We start from the raw sequence: 21,158 nt of genomic DNA, 5'->3' as shown, positions 1-21,158 counted from the left end.
ACGTATTTTGTGATGGATAATTATATCAGCATATTTGTAATCTCTATCGGCATTGTGAATATGGCATTGCTGATACAAGCCCCCAGGAAGCAGCTCGCTACAAAAGCCGCTCGCAAGAGTGAGCCCTCTACTGGAGGGGTCAAGAAACCTCATCGCTACAGGCCGGGTACTGTGGCTCTCCATGAAATCAGATGTTATCAGAAGTCCACCAAACATCTGATTTGTAAACTTCGCTTCCAGCATCTGGTGCGTGAAATTGCTCAGGACTTCAAAACAGATCTGCGCTTCCAGAGTGCAGCAATTGGTGCTTTGCAGGAGGCAAGTGAAGCCTATCTGGTTGGCCTGTTGAGGACACCAACCTATGTGCTATCCAAGCCAAACGTGTCACAATCATGCCAAAAGATATCCAGCTCCACATACGTGGAGAACGTGCTTAAACTCCACTATGATGGGAAACATTCTTCATTCTCAAAACAGAAAAAAAAATCTCTTCTTCCTGTTATTGGTAGTTCTGAACGTTAGATATTTTTTCCCCATGGGGTCAAAAGGTACCTAAGTATATGATTGCGAATGGAAAAATAGGGGACAGAATCAGGTCTTGGCAAGTTTTTTCTATTTTCATTTGTGTGTGAATTTTTAATATAAATGCGAGGACATAAAGCATTATTGCGGTCAAAAAAATGTTTCTGTGAACAAGTTTCAACAATTCAACTTTATAACAATGGATTTTTTTAAAAAGTAAATTTCTTATTGATGGCAACTGAATGGTGTATGTAGCATTTTTATCATACAGTAGATTCCATCCATTCACTATACTTTTCTGAGTTGTCCTACATGCAAGTACATGTTTTTAATGTTGTCTGTCTTCTGTGCTGTTCCTGTAAGTTTGCTATTAAAATACATTAAACTACAAAAAAAAAAAAAAAACTTTGAGTTCCAGATTTTTTTTTCCATTCTTCCCTCCTCACAAAACCCCACTGGGAAGATAAGTAATTCAATATAAGTTGTACATGTGTAGTTACACAAAACACTTCCTCAGAAGTTATATTATGAAGGAATTACTATAATTTCATCCACCCTATCCCCCTCCACTTATTCTATTTTCTCCTTTTGACCATGTCCCTTTTCAAAAGTATTTGCTTCTAACTACCCTATCCTCCAACCTGCCTTCCCTCACATCATCCTCCTTCTTATCCCCTTCCTCCCTATTTTCCTAAAGGGTAAGATACTCAATTGATAGTATATGTTATTCTCTCCTTAAACCAAATTTAATGAGAATAAGGTTGACCCATTCCCTTTCACTTTCCTGCTCTTCCCCTTCATTGTAATAGTTTTCTCTTATCTCATTTATATGAAGTAATTTACCCTAATCTATCTCTCCCTTTCTCCTTCTCCCAATATATTCCTCTCTCATCTCTTAATTTTATTTTTTGCATATCATCCCTTCATATTAAATTCATCCTGTGCCCTCCGTCTGTGTATATATGTATATACATGTGAACATACTCACATATATTTATACATACCTATACCCTCATGTATATACATATATAAATATATATTCCCTTCAACTATCCTCATACTGAGAAAAGTCTTAATGATTTACAATTTTTCCGTGTAGAAATGTAAATAGTTCAACTCTAATAAATTACTTTTTTATCTTTGTTTATCTTCTCATGCTTCTCTTCCTTCTTGTAGTTGAAAATCAAGTTTTCTGTTCAGCTCTCATTTTTTCATCAATAATGCTTGAAAATAATCTATTTCATTGAATGAACATATTTTTCCCTGTAGCATTATACTCAATTTTGCTGGGTAGGTGATTCTTGGTTTTAATCCTAGCTATTTGACCTCCAGAATATCATATTTCAAGCCCTTTGATTCATTAATATATAAACGGCTCATTATTGCGTTATCATGATTGTGTTTCCACATTACTAAAATTGTTTCTTCCTAATTCCTTGCAGTATTTTCTCCTTCACACAGGAACTCTGGAATATGACTATAATATTTCTAGGAATTTTGTTTTGGGGATCTTTTGCAAAACATAATGGGTGAATTCTTTCAATTTTCATTTTGCCTTCTAGTTCTACAATGCAGGAGCAATTTTCATTGATAATTTCTTGAAAGATGTAGTCTAGGCTTTTTTGTTCATAACATTCAGGTAGTCCAATAAATTTAAAATTATCTCTACTGCATCTATTTTCCAGGTCAGTGGTTTTTCCAATGAGATATTTCACATTGTCTTCTATTTTCTCATTTGTTTGGATCTATTTATAGTATATAGGTTTCTCATAAAATTATTAGCTTCCATTTGCTCCAATTTAATTTTGAAAGAATTATTCTCTTCAGTCAATTTTTGAAATTACTTTTCGATCTGGGCAATTCTGTTTTTTAGAGCATTCTTCTCCTTCTTTGGCTTTTTGGGCCTCTTTCGCCATTTGAGTTCATCTATTTTTTTCCAAATGCTTTATTAATTTCTGGTTTACATCATTCATTTCTACAAGATTTTGAGTTACAAATTTTCTCCCCATTTTTCCTCTACCCACTGCCCCATTGTAGCAGTCCCACAGGATATCCCCTCCTCCAATCTTCTCTCTCCCATATCTTCTCCCACATTCCCTTCAACTTTTCCAGTAGGTCATGATGGATCTCTATGCCCAAGTGCCTGTATATCTTATTTCTCAATTACATGTAAAATAGTATTAATTATATATATATATATATATATATATATATATATATATATAAAACATTTGATTTTAAAACTTTGAATTCCAGATTCATTCCCTTCCTCCCTTGTCACCTACTCTTACTGGGAAGATAAGCAATTCAGTATCAGTTGTACATCTGTAGTTATGCAAAACATTACCATAGTAGATATATTGTAAGACTGACTATATTTCCCTCCCTCCTATCCCACCTCCCCCTTGTTCTATTCTCTACTTTGATCCTGTCCCTTTTCAAAAGTGGGTGCTTCCAACTTCCCTCTCTCCCCAGCATGCCCTCCCTTCCATCATCTCCCCTCTCATGCCCTTCCCCCCTACTCTCCTGTAGGGTGAAATACCCTATTTATTGTGTATGACATTCCCTCCCTGATCCAAATTCAATGAGAATAAGATTAACACATTCATTTTTGCCTATCTTCCCCTCCATTGTAACCATTTTCCCTTACCTCTTCTATCATTTACCCCATTCTGTCTCTCCCCATCACCTCTCATTATTTTCCTCCCTCACCTTTTAATTTCACTTTTTAAGTATCATCCCTTCCTATTCAACTGGTCCTGTGCCCTTTCTGTATGAATAACTGTAAACATGTATACACACATTCACATATGTATTGTTGCTTCCTGGCTGCTTGTAATATTTTCTCCTTGATCTGGGAACTCTGGTACCTGGGTATAATATTCTGAAGAATTTTTTTTGACATCTTTTTCAGGAGGTGATCAGTCGATTCTTTCAACCTCTATTTTGCCCTCTGGTTCTAAAACATCAGGGCAATTTTCCTTGAGAATTTCTTGGAGGAAGATTTCTAGGTTCTTTCTTTGATCATAGCTTTCAGGTAGTCCAATGATTTTAAATTTATCTCTCCTGTATCTTTTTTCCAGTTCAGTGGTTTTTCCAATGAGATATTTTACATTGCTTTCTTTGCTTTCATTTGTTTGGATCTGTTTAACAGCATTTTGATTTCTTATGAAATCACTAGCTTCCATTTGCTTCAATATAATTTTGAAGGAATGATTCTCCTCAGTGAGCTTTTGAGATTCTTTTTACATCTGGGAAATTTGGCTTTTTAACACATTCTTCTCCTCATTGCCTTTTTGAGCCTCTTTTGCCTTTTTAGTTAATTTTTTAAGATGTTATTTTCCTTAGTCAGCCTGTTGACTCTTATTTCATAATTTTCTTGCATTGTTCTCATTTCTTTTCCCAAATTTTTCCTCCACATCTCTTATTTCCTTCTTAAAGTCCTCTATGGCCTGCAATCGGCTCATATTTTTCTTTGAAGCTTTTGGTGCAGGAGTTCTGACTTCACTGTCTTCCTCCTGTTCCATTCTTTGATACTTTTTGCCCCTAAAATAGGAATGTAAAGTTGGGTTCTGTTTATTGTGCTTCCTTTGCCTGTTCATGTCACCATTTAATCACTTGACCTCCCTCCCTCCTATAAAAAAGGTGGCTTTTTGCCACTATAGGACTCTGCTACCACACAGAGGAGCTTTGTCCCAAACACTGGGCTTTTCTCAGCTGCCGAAGATATTAGTTGGGGGCCCTCTCTGAAGCCTCCACACTCACTGGCAAGCTGGTTGCACACCCCAGGACCTCCACCCTAGACCACAATCCAGATCCAAGCAGGTTAAAGCAAGAGAAATTACCCCTCAGACTTGTTGCTTGGTCCCCCTACACTCTGCAGGCCAGGAGCTGAAGCTGCCACGTGAGGGGGCAGCTGCAGTGACGCGGCACCTCAGCAGCTTCTTGCCCCAGGGCCAAAGTTCTATCACACTACCAACTACTGGATCCCAAAGTCCACACTGTAATGTCCTCTCACTTTGTACTTAGCATCTATGGGTTGATAATTCTGGAAATCTCCACAGCTGCTGGTGATCTGAATTCCCTCCAGCCAGTGGTTGGTCAAGCCTGCCCTGGGGTTAAAACCTCTGGCTCAGCAGGGCTGGGGTTGGCTTCCAGAGCACTGTGCTGGCCGATACCTGCTGGCCTTCTGGGCTGTCCTCAGCGGGAGGTTTGCTTCTCTTTGTCATTTTGTGGGTTCTGTAGCTCCAAAGTTTGTTTAGAGTTCCCTTTTACATGAATTGGGGGAGGTGGAAGCCAGAGCCCCAGGGAAGTCCTGTTTCTACTCTACCAACTTGACCTAGTCTATTTTTTAAGGTGTTATTTTCCTCAGTATTTTTGGTGTCCTGTTTAACAGGCTGTTGACTCTATTTTCATGATTTACTTGCATCATTATAATTTCTCTAACAAATTTTTCCTCCACTTCTCTTATTTGATTTTCAAAATCCTTGGGTTCCTCCATGGCTTGTGTGATAGTAATGGCATTTAAAGATTCCCCTGTATTGGCTTGGTTTTCAAACTGATTGTGTTAAAACCCAGAGCTTGTTAATCCCACCTGTGGGATGGATTTGTTGATGTGAAAAGAAAGTCCTGAGTTGGTGACGTAGATTTAGAGAGACAAGGGAGAGGCAGAAGAACTTTTGGAAGCAGCACCTCGTGGAGGCAGAGAGAGACTGAGAGAATTGCTGGGGGCCACTTTGAATTGCCCTGGACCTGCCCCCTGAGCTGCCAAGGACTGAGGAGACAAGGCTTAGCAAGGCCACAAGATACATTGCCAGTCCTTTCATTAATTCATCCTCTGTCTGTAGAACAGTCCTAGAACCCCTGAAAACATTAGCAAAACCCTCTCCCAGGATTTCTGTAAACATACAACAAGAAAATCCTTCTTCAGGGCTTCTGAACCAACAGAAAGGTTCCCAGACCCCTGCACCAACAGCACTGTCCTTCACCAGTGGACAGTATTCACTCTCTGTCTGCAGGACAGTCTCAGTAGCTCTGAACCAACAGAAAGGTTCCCAGACCCCTGCAACAACAGCACTGTCCTTCACCAGTGGACAGCATTCACTCTCTGCAGGACAGTCTCAAGCCAACAGCCAGGTTCCAGGACTTCTTCAACAAAAGGACTGCTTTTCGCCAGTGGACAAATCTGGCAAAACAACATCAAAACAGACAGACAAAGTACCAGCAAAACAGCCATGTCTCCTCAGTCCTTGGCAGCTCAGGGGGCGGGTCCAGGGCAATTCAAAGTGGCCCCCAGAAATTCTCTCAGTCTCTCTCTGCCTCCACGAGGTGCTGCTTCCAAAAGTTCTTCTGCCTCTCCCTTGTCTCTCCAAATCTACGTCACCAGCTCCTCCCAGTTCAGGACTTTCTTTTCACATCAACAAGTCCATCCCACAGGTGGGATTAACAAGCTCTGGGTTTTAACACAATCAGTTTGAAAATCAAGCCAATACAGGGGAATCTTTAAATGCCATTACTATCACAGCTTGTAATCAGTTAAAATTTTTTCTTGGAAGCTCTTAATGCAGGAGTTCTGATTTTGTTGTCTTCTTCCTCTTCCATGCTTTGATTCTTTTTGTCCCCAAAAAAGGATTCTATGGTATGTTTGTGCTTTCTTTGCTTGCTTATATTGTCAGCCAATTTTTCAGCTCTTTGTCACAGTAATACTCTGCTTCCAGATTGCAGAGGGTTATGTCCCAAATCACTGGGGTTTTCAAAGCTTCCAGAGTTCTTGGAGGGTGCCCTAACTGCAGTCCCCACAATCTCTGTGACATTGGTCACTCACCCCAGGGCCATCACCCAAGACCACACTCCAGATACAAGCAGTTTAAAGCAAGAGTTATTACCCACTTAATGGTCACTTGTTCCCCCTACAATCTGGAGGCCAGTAGCTCTGGAGGCAGCCATGAGACAGCACCTACAGCTGCAGTACCTCTGCTACTCCTCAGCCTGGAGGCAGTGGTTGGACAGCTCTCTTTTTCACCTAGTTCCAATAGATTTTCTAACTGACCTTTTACTTTCTTTTTGGTATTTATGGGTTGAGAAGTCTGGGAACCACAACAGCTATTGGTCATTTACTCTCCTGAAGTCTGCTCTGGCTGCTGCAGGTTGAGGCAACCCCTGGGCAGGAACTGTGTGGCTCATGTGGGACTGTGCTCACCTCCCAGCTTGGTGTAATAGACCCTTCCTCTTGGCCTGCCAGGCTGCCTTCAGGGGGAGATTTGTTTGTCTCTGTAACCTTATGGGTTCTGTAGCTTTAAAATTTGTTTAAAGTCATTAATTTACATGTATAGGAGGTGGTGGGAGCCAGAGCACACACAGAGGTTCTGTTTTTACTCCAGCATTTCAGCCCCCCCCCCCAAAAGATGACCCTTTTGAGCTCTTGAGAACTGCATTGTAATTACACCATTTTAAAGGGGTATGTGTATACATTGAATTTGATGTGATGATAAAAATTTAAATTAAGAGGTAAAAAGATATTTTCCTGGAAGAAGAGGAAAGGAGGAGGAAGACAAGGGTAAATCACATGAAAAGACAAAACAAAACCCTATTAGAGTAGAGGGAAAGAAGGGAGGAAGACAAGCATTATTTTCTTCTCTCTTTTTAATTTTTTAGTTTACATCATTAATTTCCACAAGATTTTGAGTTACAAATTTTCTCCCCATTTTTCTCCTACCCACCACCGCAAAACAGTGATCCCACTGAATATCCTTTCTCCCAATCTGCTTTCTTCCATATCTCCTCCAAGACACCCTCCTATCTTTTCAGTAGGACACAGTGGATCTCTATGTCCCAGTGCCAGTATGTCCTATTTCCCAGTTACAAGTAAAACAACCACAACAATAATAAAAATAATAATGAAAATAATATTTTTCAACATTTGAATTTAAAACTTTGCATTGCAGATTCTTTCCCTTCCTCCTTCGCAACCTACTCTTACTGGGAAGATAAGCAATTCAGTATAGGTTATACATGTGTAACTATGCAAAACATTTCCACAGTGGATATATTGTGAAAGACTGACTATATTTCCCTCTATCCTATCCCACCCCTCACTTGTTCTATTCTCTATTTTGATCCTGTCCATTTTCAAAAGTGGGTGCTTCCAACTTCCCTCCCCTCTCAGCCTGCCCTCCCTTCCATCATCACCCCTCTCATTCCCTTCCCCCCACCTACTCTCCTGCAGGGTGAGATACCCTATTTAGTGTGTATATCATTTGCTCCCTAAGGCAAATTCAATGAGAATAAGGTTGACTCTTTTCCTTTTGCCTCCCTTTTCTTCCCCTCCATTGTAACAGTTTTCCCTTGCCTCTTCTATATGAGACAATTTACCCCATTCTGTTCTCCCCATCATTTCTCATTATATTCCTCTCTTACCTCTTAATTTCACTTTTTAATTATCATCCCTTTGTATTAAATTGGTCTTGTGCCCTATGTCTATGTGTACCTATACACATGTATACACACTTACATATGTATTTATACTCCCATATACCCTTCTATATAGACATACATATGTATGTATATATTTCTATTTCCTTCAACTATTCTCATACTGAGAAAAGTTTCATAAGTTACAAATATTGTTTTTCCATGTAGGAATGTAAATAGTTCAACTTTGATAAGTTCCTTATGATTTCTTTTCACCTGTTTACCTTATCATGCTTCTCTTGCTTCTTGTATCTGAATGTCAAATTTTGTATTCAACTCTGATTTTTTCATCAAGAATTCTTGAAAATCCTCTATTCCATTGAATGATTATATTTTCCCCTGAAACATGATACTCAGTTTTCCTAGGTAGCTGATTCTTGGATTTAATCCCAGTTCCTTTGACCTCTGGAATATCATATTCTAAGACCTTTGGTCCCTAAATGTAGAAGCTTGCAGATCCTGTGTTATCCTGATTGTGTCTCCACAGTATTCAAATTGTTTCTTCCTGGCTGCTTGCAATATTTTCTCCTTGATCTGGGATCTCTAGTACCTGGGAATACTATTCCTAAGAATTTTTTTGACATCTTTTTCAGGACGTGATTGGTGGATTCTTCCAATCTCTATTTTACCCTCTGGTTCTAAAATATCGGGGCAAGTTTCCTTGAGAATTTCTTGAAGAATGATTTCTATGTTTTTTTTTGATCATGGCTTACAGGCAGTCCAATAATTTTTAAATTATCTCTCCTGGATCTATTTTCCAGGTCAGTGTTTTGTTTGTTTGTTTTGTTTTTTGTTTTTTTGGGTTTTTTTTTACAATGAGATATTTCACATTGCCTTCTATTTTTTTTTTTCCATTTCTTTGGATGTGTTTAGTAGTATCTCGATTTCTCAAAGTCACTGGCTTCTATTTGCTCCAGTATAATTCTGAAGGAATGATTCTCCTCAGTGAGCTTTTGAAATTCTTTTTCCATATGGCAAATTTGGCTTTTTAAGACATTCTTCTTCTCATTGGCTTTTTGAGCCTCTTTTGCCATATTTTCTTCAGTCAGGTTGTTGACTCTCATTTCATGATTTTCTTGCATCATTCTCATTTCTCTTCCCCATTTTTCCTCTACTTCTCTTATTTAGTTTTCAAAATCCTTCTTAAGCTCCTCTATGGGCTGGAACCAGCTCATATTTCTCTAGGAAGGTTTTGGTATATTCGTTCTGACATCTCTGTCTTCCTCCTATTCCATGCTTTGAGCCTTTTTGTCCCCAAAATAGAAGTCTAATGTCAGATTGCTGTGCTTGCTTTGCTTCCTTTACTTGCTCATATTGCCACTCAATCACTTAAATTTTGAGCTTTTTACCACAGTAGAACTCTGCTACCAGAGAGGGGATCTTTGTCCCAAATCGCTGGTGTTCTCACAGCTTCTGGAACTCTTACTTGGGTGCCCTAACCGAAGCCTCCAAACACTCTGGCACACTGCTCACACACCCCAGGACCTCCACCCCAGACCACAATCCAGATCCAAGCAGGTTAGAGAAAGAATTATTACCCTTCAGACTGGTTCCATGGTCCCCCTGACATCTGCAGGCCTGCAGCTCTAGCTCTGACCATGTGGCAGTAGCTGCATGGCCACCACACCTCAGCTGCTTCTCCCTCCAGGAGGCAAAGGCCAGACCACACTTCTGAACTCCCAGTTCCCCAAGTCCACACTGCACTGACCTATCAATTTGTCCTTAGCAGCTATGGGTTGATAATTCTGGAAACTGCCACAGGTGCTATGGTCTGACATCCCTCCAGACAGTGTCTGGTTGTGGCCACCCTGAGTCTAAAACCTTTGGCTTATGTGGGGCTGGGCTTGGCTCCCAGAGCGCTGAGCTGGCCCCTTCCTGCCGGTTATTTTGTGGGTTCTGTAGCTCCAAATATTGTTTAGAGTTATTTTTTACATGAATTGGAGGAGGTGGAAGCAGGAGCTATGTGAAAGTCCTATTTCTACTCCTCCATCTTGACTCTGCAGAGATTAGCATTATTTGATTCTCACTCTCATCAGATTTGACTCATAGTTCAACTAACATAATTAGTTAAGTATAGAAATCTTATTTGCCCTATAGGAAACAGGAGGGGAAAGCTTAAAGGAAAGGGAGAGTGTGAATAAAAAGGAGGAAAGAAGTAGTAAAGGTAAATAGGGAAAAAGAAAGGGAGCTGATAGAAAGTAGGAAAGATGATGGAGGTGGTGGTCAAAAGCAATACCATATTGAGGAGGGAAAGGAATAAAGGAGAGTGAAAAACATAAATGGGGGAGGAAAACATAAACAGGGGGAGGTGAATATGATGGAGAGAAAGACACAGATAGTAATCATAACTGTAAATGTGAATGAGATGAACTGTCCCATATAATGGAAGTGGATAGCAGAGTAATGAAGAAACATAATCCTACAATATGCTGCTTATAAGAAACAATTTTGAAAAATAGGGATACATATAGAATATATTATGCTTCAGTTGAAGTGAAAAAAAATCTGGGGTAGCAATCTTGATCTCAGACAAAGCAAAAGCAAAAATAGATCTAATTAAAAAAGATAAAGAAGGAAAGTACGTCTTGCTAAAAGGTATCAGAGATAAATTTGTGCGTACCCTTTCACCTAGCAATACTACTTCTAGGTCTGTATCCAAAAGAGATTGTACAAAGTACACAGAGTATACAAATGGCCTATATGCACAAAAGATATTTAGAGCAGCTCTTTCTGTGAAGGAAAATAATTGGAAATTGAGGGGGTGTCCAACAATTGGGAAATGACTGAACAAGTTGTGGTATATGAATGTAATGGAATACTATTGTGCTATAACAAATGATGGTCAGGAAGAATTCAGAAAACCATGAAAAAATTTATATGAACTAATGAAGAAATGAGTAGAACCAGGAGAACACTGTATACAGTAACAGGCACATTGTGCAATGACTGACCTTGATAGACTTAGCTCTTCACAGCAATGCAAAGATCTAAGAGAAGTCCAAAAGACTCATAGTAGAAAATGCTATCCACACCCAGAGAAATAACTTTGAAGTCTGAATGCAGATGAAAGAAGACTATTTTCTCTATTATTCATCTGTTTTTTTGTTTGTTTTCTTTCTCATGGTTCCTCCCATTAATTCTAATTCTTTGTATTATGACTAATATGAAAATATGTTCAATATGAATGTATAAGTAGAAACTATATCAGATTGCATGCCATCTTGGGTAGGGTGAAGGGTTGGATGAAGGAGAAACTTCAAAACTCAAAATCTTATGGATGTATATAGTGACAAACAAAAAATTAAATTAATTATTAAAAACAAACAAAGAAAAACATCCCCATTAGGATCATGGAGTACCAAATCAACTGTGTAATTCATTTAATATATACTGGCCTTAAGACCAGGAGGACATGGACTAAACGGCTAAAATGAAATTAAAAATTTATCAAATATCTGCAAATGGAAAAGGTTTGCAGAATATAATCATTGATACGCTAAGCTCTTATGTATAATACTTGAAAAATGTCAACTAAAATACTAAATTCAACACCATTCCCTGCCTGATTAATTTTCTGGTAGTTCTTTGGATCTTTTATTTTTTCTCATGATAACTTTTTTTTCTAGAAATTTTATTTAATTAAATAAATATGTGCTATGGTTATTATGTAAAACAAGCCAACAAACAAACTTCTTACTCTTCATTGCACTGTAAGTCTCTTACTCACACAGATCTGCAGCCCTGGAGTCATCCTGAAATTTTCCTTCTCACTTTCTCAACAAATCCAATCTGTTGTCAATTCTAATTACATTATATCTATTGCACATGCCCATTTCTTTCCTCTTATATAACTCTACTATCTTGGTGTTGGCCCTTAGCACCTCAGGACTGCACTATAGCAACTGACTTCTAATTAGTCTCCCTGTCTCAAGTCCCTCCTCATTCCTGTTAATCTTTCATATCTGGGTTAAATGGTCTAAAATGGGATCCCCAAAGTATGTATGTACATTTGTATCTCCATATCCATAACTACATATAATTATTAAATGCCTACTATATATATTTATATACACATACACACACATATATATGTATATATATATAGGTATAACTGCATGTAGCTATATATAATAGAGATATAAACATAGGTAGAAAGATGATAGATAAACACTATGTTCAACAAATTATAGGAACAACATATTTTCTTTGAATGAATATGAAACACCATCTTTTAAAAACTCTTCATAATTTGCCCAGTTTCTACTTTTCCAATTTTTTCCCCTTGATTTTTCAACCCACCATTTATTCCACTCTCAAGCAACAATGAACTAGTTATGGTACCTAGAACAGAGTACTCTATCTTCTGACTCTCCACTTTGCTCTGATTGTGCCATCTCCAAAAAAAAAATACCCCAAACCCCCCCAAAACAAAGATAAAAACAACAAAAAATAAATACATAATTATATTGTACGTGGTCTCTATACAATTACACTTGTAAATATTCTGTCCTCTAATAGGATATAAATTCCTTGAATGCATATACTATTTCACATTTTTCTTTGAATCTCCAACACCTAGGATATTGCCTCAAAAAGTAGATATTTAATTGTTACATTATTACTTTTCATGCCAGAAATTGTTGACTCTTATTGACTTGTAATTACCCCTATTATCTATGTCTGGGATCTTGGGCAACCCCATGCCTACTTCAAATGGATTTATCTAATTAGGTAATTCAGACAATTTTCTATGTGGTGCTTTGTAATGGAAATTTGGAAAAATGCTAAAGTGCACCTGGAGCCTGGAGTGGGAGACTTGTTTTTCAGTAGATACTTTTTGATTGGCCAGTGGGTCCAGAAGGTTGTTACGTTCTCTGAGCCAGGAGAAGGCTATATAAGCCCTGATGTGTAGCTTTGTTTGGTGGCTCACTTTGAGAAGTGTTCTGTGATTTGATCTGGACTCTGGGAAGCCATTGTTGAGAGACCCTCGGCTTTGAAAACCCAGATGTTGAAACCCAGATGTTTATTTGGTATGGATGTAATGGTTGGACAGTTTGGAAACTGTCTACTTGATCTGTTTCTCTGTCTTGATAATTCTGTCTGTATATTCTGAAATTCGGGGTGCTGACCTTTTTCCCCTGAACTAGTTAAATGATACATATGTTTGACTGATTAAAGTAAGCTTGTTAACCCATTTTGAGTTGCTTTCCTTTATCAAAGCAGATCCAAGAACCTGTGCTGGCAGCCACCCTGGGGACACTGGGTGATACATGATCTTGCTGATACATGCTTCCATTGCTAAATGACTTAGAATTATAATATACATTTTTGTTTTTCCTTTCTGGTGTAATCTTTTTCTTTCCGTTTCAGGTAACAATTATTTTGTTATTTATTTGACCCTCATACCAATTCATCCCCCATCAATAAAGTAAAGAAGGCTGAAGAACAAAACACTCACTACAAATATACACATATGCCTCTTTTGCATTTTAAGTTCATCACTTCTCTATTAGGAGGAGTCAAATGTTTTATTTCCAATCTTTTAAACTCCTGGCTTATCATTGCATAGATCAGAGTTCTAAAGTCCTTCAAAGTTATTTTTCTCTATACGATGTTATAATTTTGTTAATTTTTTTTACTAATTTATAATGGCAAGCAAAGTAGTACATTGCTCCTTATTTCAGGCATTCAAGTGCTCAGCTCCTTGGTTCAGTTATTAAAGTATTTAGCTCCTTGTCTCAGCTCTTGCCTTCGAACCTCACCTGTGATTATTTCCAGTCTTTGTTAGAAACACAACCTGTAAAGCTCACAGTGGGAAAAACTTGCCAGAAGAGAATATTAAAGCATGAGAAGGAGCTGGAACCAAGAAGAACTGAGAGGGAGAACACTTGTGAAGTCAGCAGTCGGTCCATCTGTTCTGTCAGTGTTTATTTTTGATTGTGTTACTTTGTCTGATAGAAGGATTCTATCTATTGATTGTGACACTTTGTCAGACAGAAGCATTGTCTGTTGATTGTGTTACTTTGTCAGACAGAAGCACTTTTTTGTTGTATTTTGTTGATTTAAGAGGCAGAAAATGAATTGAGATGATAGTGCCAACAATGTGTATGAATATTTTGTAACTTTGCTAAGCTTGATGTGTGAAGGTATTGTTGTGGCTTTGTTAAGCTTTGTCTTTCCAGAAACATAAACTTCAAAGAGCTCAAGGTGGACTGATCACCATGAGCTTCAATGTGAAACAGGAACCGGAACAGCAGCTGAGAGCTGCCTACTTGTGAATCCAGGTGACAGTTGGGTGAGTTCAGGAAAAAGATAGGAACATGGAAGAGGAGCCATGGAGTTTGGAAGTCAACCTCCAGTCAAGATGAAAGCATCTTCACTTGGGTACTGAGTATGGGCTGAGAGATTTAGACAATGTGACTTAGGGGTAGGAGTCCTTTGTACTTTGTATCTTTTACCCCTTAAGGATGATTGTTCCTTAAGGATGATTGAGTTAAGGATGATTGGAAGCCAGTCTCCAATCAAGATGAAAGAAGAATTTAGAAGGGTATTTAATATTGATTGATTCAGATTGTGACTTACAGAGTGATATCTTTTGTTTAAAACTAAGTGACCAATTTAGTAATAAGTTATGTTATATTATTGTGAATGTTGTACTTTGTTTTTTTGTGAATGTTTTGATTTAGTTTATTTGCTGAATAAATAAAGAGTTCACTATACTATGTGATCAGAAACTTAAAGTTAGTTACAGGAGCAGTCCTGAGGAAAGCTGCTAGTTTTTGGCTTTACATAATTTTGCTTACTTCTCCCTACTTTACTTCACAAAGGTCTTCTCACTTTTTTTTCACTAAAATTATCCATTTCATAATTTCTTATAGTATAATAATATTCCATTTCAATCAAGTACCACAACTTATTTAATATGCATTTTTCTAAATCAGAATCTATCAGAAAATATGCTGGAAATGATTTTTTTACTCTTCACCTGTTTAAAAATATTTACAAGGCTGGGGTGGGGGGGAGTGGAGACAAGATGACAGAGTGAAAGCAGGGATTCACCTAAGTTTACCCATGAATTCCTTCAATTACCTCTAAAAGGTGAATCTGAACAAATTTTAGAGTGGCAGAATTTACTAGGAGACAGAGTGTGGGAGATTTCCAGCCCAGGTCAAAAACACAAAAAATACACAGGTAGGATTTGTTGAGGCAGGAGGGGGGAACACAGAGTGCAGTGTGTGGAGCATGTGGACTGTGGCAGCACAGACCCAACTATCACAGAGCCAGGGCAAGTCTGGCCTAATTGTTTCACCCACTGCAGGGGTGATTCTCAAACCTCTCACTGTAGGGCAGGGGTCTGTTGGAACTGGGTAAGATACAATCACAGGGTTTGCAATAGTATCAGCAGCTACTCTGGGAGCTATCAGCCCACAGTTGAGATATGTAAAAATCACTAACCTGAACTTCCAGGACCCAAGATAGTGGAGTAAACCATAGTTGCTCTTATCCCCCACTTTGACCCTGAAAAATCCAGAGAATATTGGCCCAGGGTAAAACCTTGAAATAGTGGGCTCAGCAGGATGCCGGGGAGATCTGCATGAAGGGTATGGCTATGGCTCAGTTGTGACTGAAGGGTACTAGTGCAGGTCAGGAGGCATCCTAACAGAAGATTCTGATCCCCAGGGGGGTGGAGCATGCAAGCACCAACACCAGAAATCCAGGTGTACATTCACACAGCCAAAGCAACTAGCAGACAGCAGTATGGATCCAGCCCTGAGGTCTAACCTGGGTTGGGAAGGACACCTGTAGCAGCCAGACCACCTCTACCCCATACCTCAGGCTGGGGGCTTCAGTGTAACCCTAGGAAAATGCAGAAAGTCCTGGCTCCATCCTCAGTCTTAACACTCACCAGTTAGCCTCAGCTAAGCCCCAGGTGAGCTACATCATTATATAGCCTCTAACTGACAGAACCAGAGGTCACAGTTGTGTACAAAGCCAATAACCAGCCCCCAACTTCCAGCACAAATAACATGAATCAGAGCACTCTGCCCCAGAAGCAGATAGCCACTATAAAAGTGCAATCACAGGAAATAGGCAATCACAATGGGAAAAATGTAAAAACAAAGACTCTAGAATCCTATTATGGTGAAAGAGAAGAGCAAGGTTCACATTCAGAAGAGGTCAGCATTGACACCACACACACATCTGAAGCCTCAAAAGGGAATATGAACTTGTCTAAAATCCAAAAAAAAAAACATTCTTGGAAGAGCTCAAGAAGGATTTTAAAAGCCAAATTAGAGAGGAAGAAGAAACATTGACCAATTATTTTAAAACTACAATTAGCAAAATGGAAAAAAAAATCACCAAAGAGAACAGCTCCTTAAAATGTACAATTAGCCAAATGGAAAAGGATGTACAAAATCTAATTGGAGAAAATAAATCCTTGAAAGCAAAAACTGGTCAAATGGAAAAGGAGGTACAGAAACCAACTGAGGAAAACAATTCATTAAAAATTAGAATTAAACAAGTCAAAGCTAATGAGTTTATGAGACATTAAGAATCAATCAAACAAAATCTAAAAAATAAAAAAATAGAAGAAAATATAAAATATCTCATTGGAAAAACAACCGACCTGGAAAATAGATCCAGGAGAGAGAATCTAAGAATTATTGATCTCCTAGAAAGCCATGATGAAAAAAAAGCCTGGACAATATCTTACAAGAAATAATCAAGAAAAACTGCCCTGAGATCCTAGGGCCAGGGGATAAAATAGTTATCAAAAGAATCCACTCTTCACCTCATGAAAGATCTCAAATTAAATATTATGCAGAATATTGTAGCCAAATTCCAGAATTATCAAAGAGAAAATACTGCAGGCAGCCAGAAAGAAACAATTCAAATATTGCAGAACTGGAATCAGGATCACACAGGACCTGGTAGCTTCTACATTAAAATATTGGAGGGATTGGAATGTGATGTATCATAAAGCAAAGAGCTTGGACTACAACAAAGGATCAACTACTCAGGAAAATTGAGCATCATCTTTCAGGCAAGGAGATGGTCATTCAAGGAAATAAGGAACTTTCAGACTTTCCTGATGAAAAGGTCAGAGCTAAATGGAAAATTTGATCTTCAAATACAAGACTGAAAAGGGACATAAAAAGGTAAAGAGGGAAAAAATAAGCACATACACACACACTTGCTATTCAATAATAACAAACTTTTTACATTCATAATTGGGAATTTGATACCTGTTAATCTTGAGGATTTTATAATTATTATGACACTTGAAAGGGGTATACATTGAAAGAAGGTGTGGGCATAAATTAACTGATGTGATGATAAAAAACCTAAGTAAAGGGAGAAGAGGGAAGGAGGAGGCAGGGAAAGGTAAATTATAGCACACAAAGAGGCATAAAAGATATTGTAGCAGAAGAAAAGAAGGGAGGGTATAGAGCATTGTTTGAGATTTTATCTCATTGGATTTGGTTTAGGAGGAAATAAAATACTTTGTAAAGTATAGAAATCTAATGTGCCCTACAGGCAGTACAAGGGAAAAGGGGAACAAAAAGGGAGGGGTTGGTTTGAAGGAAGGGAAAAAGTAGTAAGGGAAAAAAGGTAGGAAAAGGGAGGGTGGCTGATAGGGAGGGAATATTGAGGGAGACTGTGATCAAAAGCAAAACTCTTTTTAGGATGGGATGGGAGAAGGGAGAAATAATATCATAAATGGGGGAGGGAGAAATAGGATGAAGAGAAAGAAAGATAATAATCATAACAGTGAATGTGAATGGAATGAAACCCCCCATAAGACAAAGGCAGAGAGGATAATGGATTAAAAAACATAATCCTACAATATGTTGTTTACAAGAAACACACTTGAAAGAGGGGGATACACATAATGTAAAGGTAAAAGAATGGAGCAGAATATATTATACTTCAACTGAAGTAAAAAAAAAGGAGTAGAAATCCTAATCTCATGCAAAGTAAATGCAAGAGTAGATCTCATTAAAAGATACAAAGAAGAAAACTATATCAATCTAAAATGTCCCTTTGACAATGAAGTGATATCATTAAATCACTAAAAAACATAATCCTACAATATTTTGTTTACAAGAAACACACTTGAAAGAGAGGGGATACACATAGTGTAAAGGTAAAATAATAGATTAGAATATATTATACTTCAATTAAAGTAAAAAAAAGTAAGAGTAGAAATACTAATCTCATGAAAAGTAAACACAAGAGTAGATCTCATTAAAAGAGATAAAGAAGGAAACTATATCATGCTAAAATATACCATTGACAATGCAGTGATATCACTAAATATATATGCACCAATGGTTATAGCATCCAAATTCTTAGAGGAGAAGTTAGGGGAGTAAGAGGAAGAAATAGGAAGCAAAACTATACTAATGGAGAACCTCAACCTCCCCCTCTCTGAACTTGATAACTCTAACCTCCAAATAAACAAGAAAGAAGTTAAGGAGGTGAATAGAATTTTAGAGAAGTTAGATATGACATATAAAAAACACATATATCCTAGGCATTACTATATATTTTTAAAGAAGTCCAACAGCAAGAAATACAAAGAGAAATTCCATTTAAAGTAACTGTAGATATTATAAAATATTTGGAACACTATCTGGTAAAACAAGCCCAGGAACTATATGAACAAAATTACAAAACACTTTTCAAACAAATAAAGTCAGATCTAAATAATTGGAAAAGCATCAGTTGCTTGTGTTTAGGTCAAGCTAGTATATTAAAAATGGCAATTTTACCTAAATTAATATACCTATTTAATGCCATGCCAATCAGAATACCAAAATTGTTTTACAGAGATAGAAAAAATAATAACAATATACATCTGGGAGAACAAAAGGTCCAGAATATCAAGGTAATTTACGAAAAAAAATAATGCTAGGGAAGGTGGCCTAGCCATAGCAGATTTTAAACTGTATTATAAAACAGTAGTCATCAAAATCACTTGGCAATGCATGAGAAATATAGTAGTAGATCAGTGGAATATATTAGATATACAAGACACAGTAGTCAATGATTATAGTAACCTACTGCTTGATAAACCCAAAGGCTCCAGCTTCTGGGATGACAAAAACTTTTGGTAAGACTGGAAAATAGTATGACAGAACCTGGTACATAGACCAATATCTTACACTGTATAAGTGTAATTATATATAAATAAAGTCAAAATGAGTTCATGATTTAGATGTAAAGGCTGATATTATAAGTAACGTGGGAGAGCAAGGAATAGTTTACCTGTCATATTTATGTAGAATGGAAGAATTAGCGATTACACAAGAGATAGAGAGGATCAAAAATGCAAAATGAATAATTTTGATTGCATTAAATTGAAAGTTTTTGTACAAAACCAATGCAACTGAGATTAGGAGGGAAGCAGTTATTGAAAAGGGATTTTTACAACCAGTGTCTCCAATAAAGGCCTCATTTCTAAAATAGAGAGAGATCTGAGTCAAATATATGAGTACATGTCATTCCCCAAAATGATAAAGGGTCAAAGGATAGGAAGAGGCAGTTTTCAGAGGAAGAAATTAAAGATATCCATAATCAGATGAAAAAAATGCTCTAAATTACCACTGTTCAAAGAAATGCAAATCAAAAGCTTAGGTACCACTCCTCACTGGTCAGATTGGCTAACATGACAAAACATGAAAATGATAAATGCTGGAGAAGATGTGGGAAAAATGGAACACTAATGCACTGTTGGTGGAGTTGTGAACTGATCCAAGCAATATGGATAGAATTTGGAACTGTTTCCAGTGGGCCATAAAAACGTGCATGCTTTTTGACTCAGTAATAGCACTTCTAGGGCTGTATCCCAAAGAGATCATAGAAGAAGAAAAAGGACCCATATGTAAAACATATTTAAAGCAGTTCTTTTTGTATTGGCAAATAACTGGAGATCAAAGGGATGCCTATCAATTGGGGATTGGCTAAATAAACTGTGGTAAATGAATGTAATGGAATACTCTTGTGCTGTAAGAAATGTGGAGTAGACAGACTTTATAATAACCTGGAGAGGATTATATAAACTGATGTGAGTGAGGAGAGTAGAACCAGGAGAACGTTGAACACAATTACAGACACATGGTATGGGTGTTGATTGAATTTGATAGACTGAGTTCATCTCATCAGTGCAAGGTTTTAAGTGAGCTTCAAATGACTCATGCTGGAAAAGGCTATCCACATCCAGATAAAAAATTACAGAAACTGAATGTAGATTGAAAGAAACTACATACTCTCTCTTGTGTTTTTTTTAATTCATTCCATTTTCATAATTTTTCTTTATAATTTGACTAATTTTTAATGTGAAGGTATATGTAGAGCCTATATTGGATTATATGCTGCTATTGGGGGGAAGAAATGGGGGAGGAGAAAATTTTGAACTCAAAAACTTGTAGAACTAAATGATGTAAACGAAAAATAAATACTATATGTGTGTTTATATATACACAAACACACATACATATACATCTGTGTGTATACATATATACATATGTATGTGTATGTGTAAGGGACTTTTACCAAGATTTTGTGCTTCAACCAAAGGAATGAATTTCTTTCTCTTTTTTTTGGTCTTTATTAATTTGTTTACTTTTAGTTTACACGATTCATTACCACAATTTCTTGAGTTTCAAATTTTCTCTCCCCTCCCCCGCCATGGCGACATACAATCAAGTATGGTATCTGCAAATACTTTTACATTAGGCATTGGTCAGGTTATAAACAAGGATTTTAACAGATGGAATGAACAATGGGAAAGAGGAAACAAAACCAAACAAGAAAATGAAAAAGGGCAGGTAGTTTGCTCCAATCTGGGTTCAATTGCAGTTCTTTCTCTTGATGTAAACATCTCTCTCCATCATGAGTCTTTTGGGTTTGACTTATGTCTCTGGATTGCTGAGAAGAGTCCAGTTTATCAAAGTTGGTCATCACACATACGTTGTATCTCTAATTGTGTACAAATTCCACCTGGCTCTACTCTTCTCACTCATCATCAGTTTGTATAAGCCTCTCCATGTAAATATGAAGTCCATCTTCTCCCTATTTCTTGCTGCACAATAGTACTCTATAACATGCATATACCACAACTTGTTCAGCCATTCCCCAATTGATGGGCACCCCATTAA

At 37.5% G+C, this 21,158-nt stretch overlaps 1 long non-coding RNA gene across 1 annotated transcript; it reads left to right on the top strand.

The window, feature by feature from the left end:
- The first annotated feature begins 82 nt into the window (after positions 1-82).
- LOC138155665 (uncharacterized) lies at positions 83-927 on the top strand. Its single transcript, XR_011166925.1, has 2 exons — positions 83-246; positions 411-927. It is a non-coding gene; the product is annotated as an uncharacterized lncRNA (long non-coding RNA).
- Positions 928-21,158: the final 20,231 nt, after the last annotated feature.

This window comes from Petaurus breviceps, unplaced genomic scaffold, assembly GCF_028583685.1.
Source record: "Petaurus breviceps papuanus isolate PSGF00001 unplaced genomic scaffold, PetGlider_PUasm1.0 98, whole genome shotgun sequence".
In the NCBI taxonomy this organism is placed as follows: Eukaryota; Metazoa; Chordata; class Mammalia; order Diprotodontia; family Petauridae; genus Petaurus; species Petaurus breviceps.
This window is presented reverse-complemented; position numbering and strand designations above follow the sequence as displayed.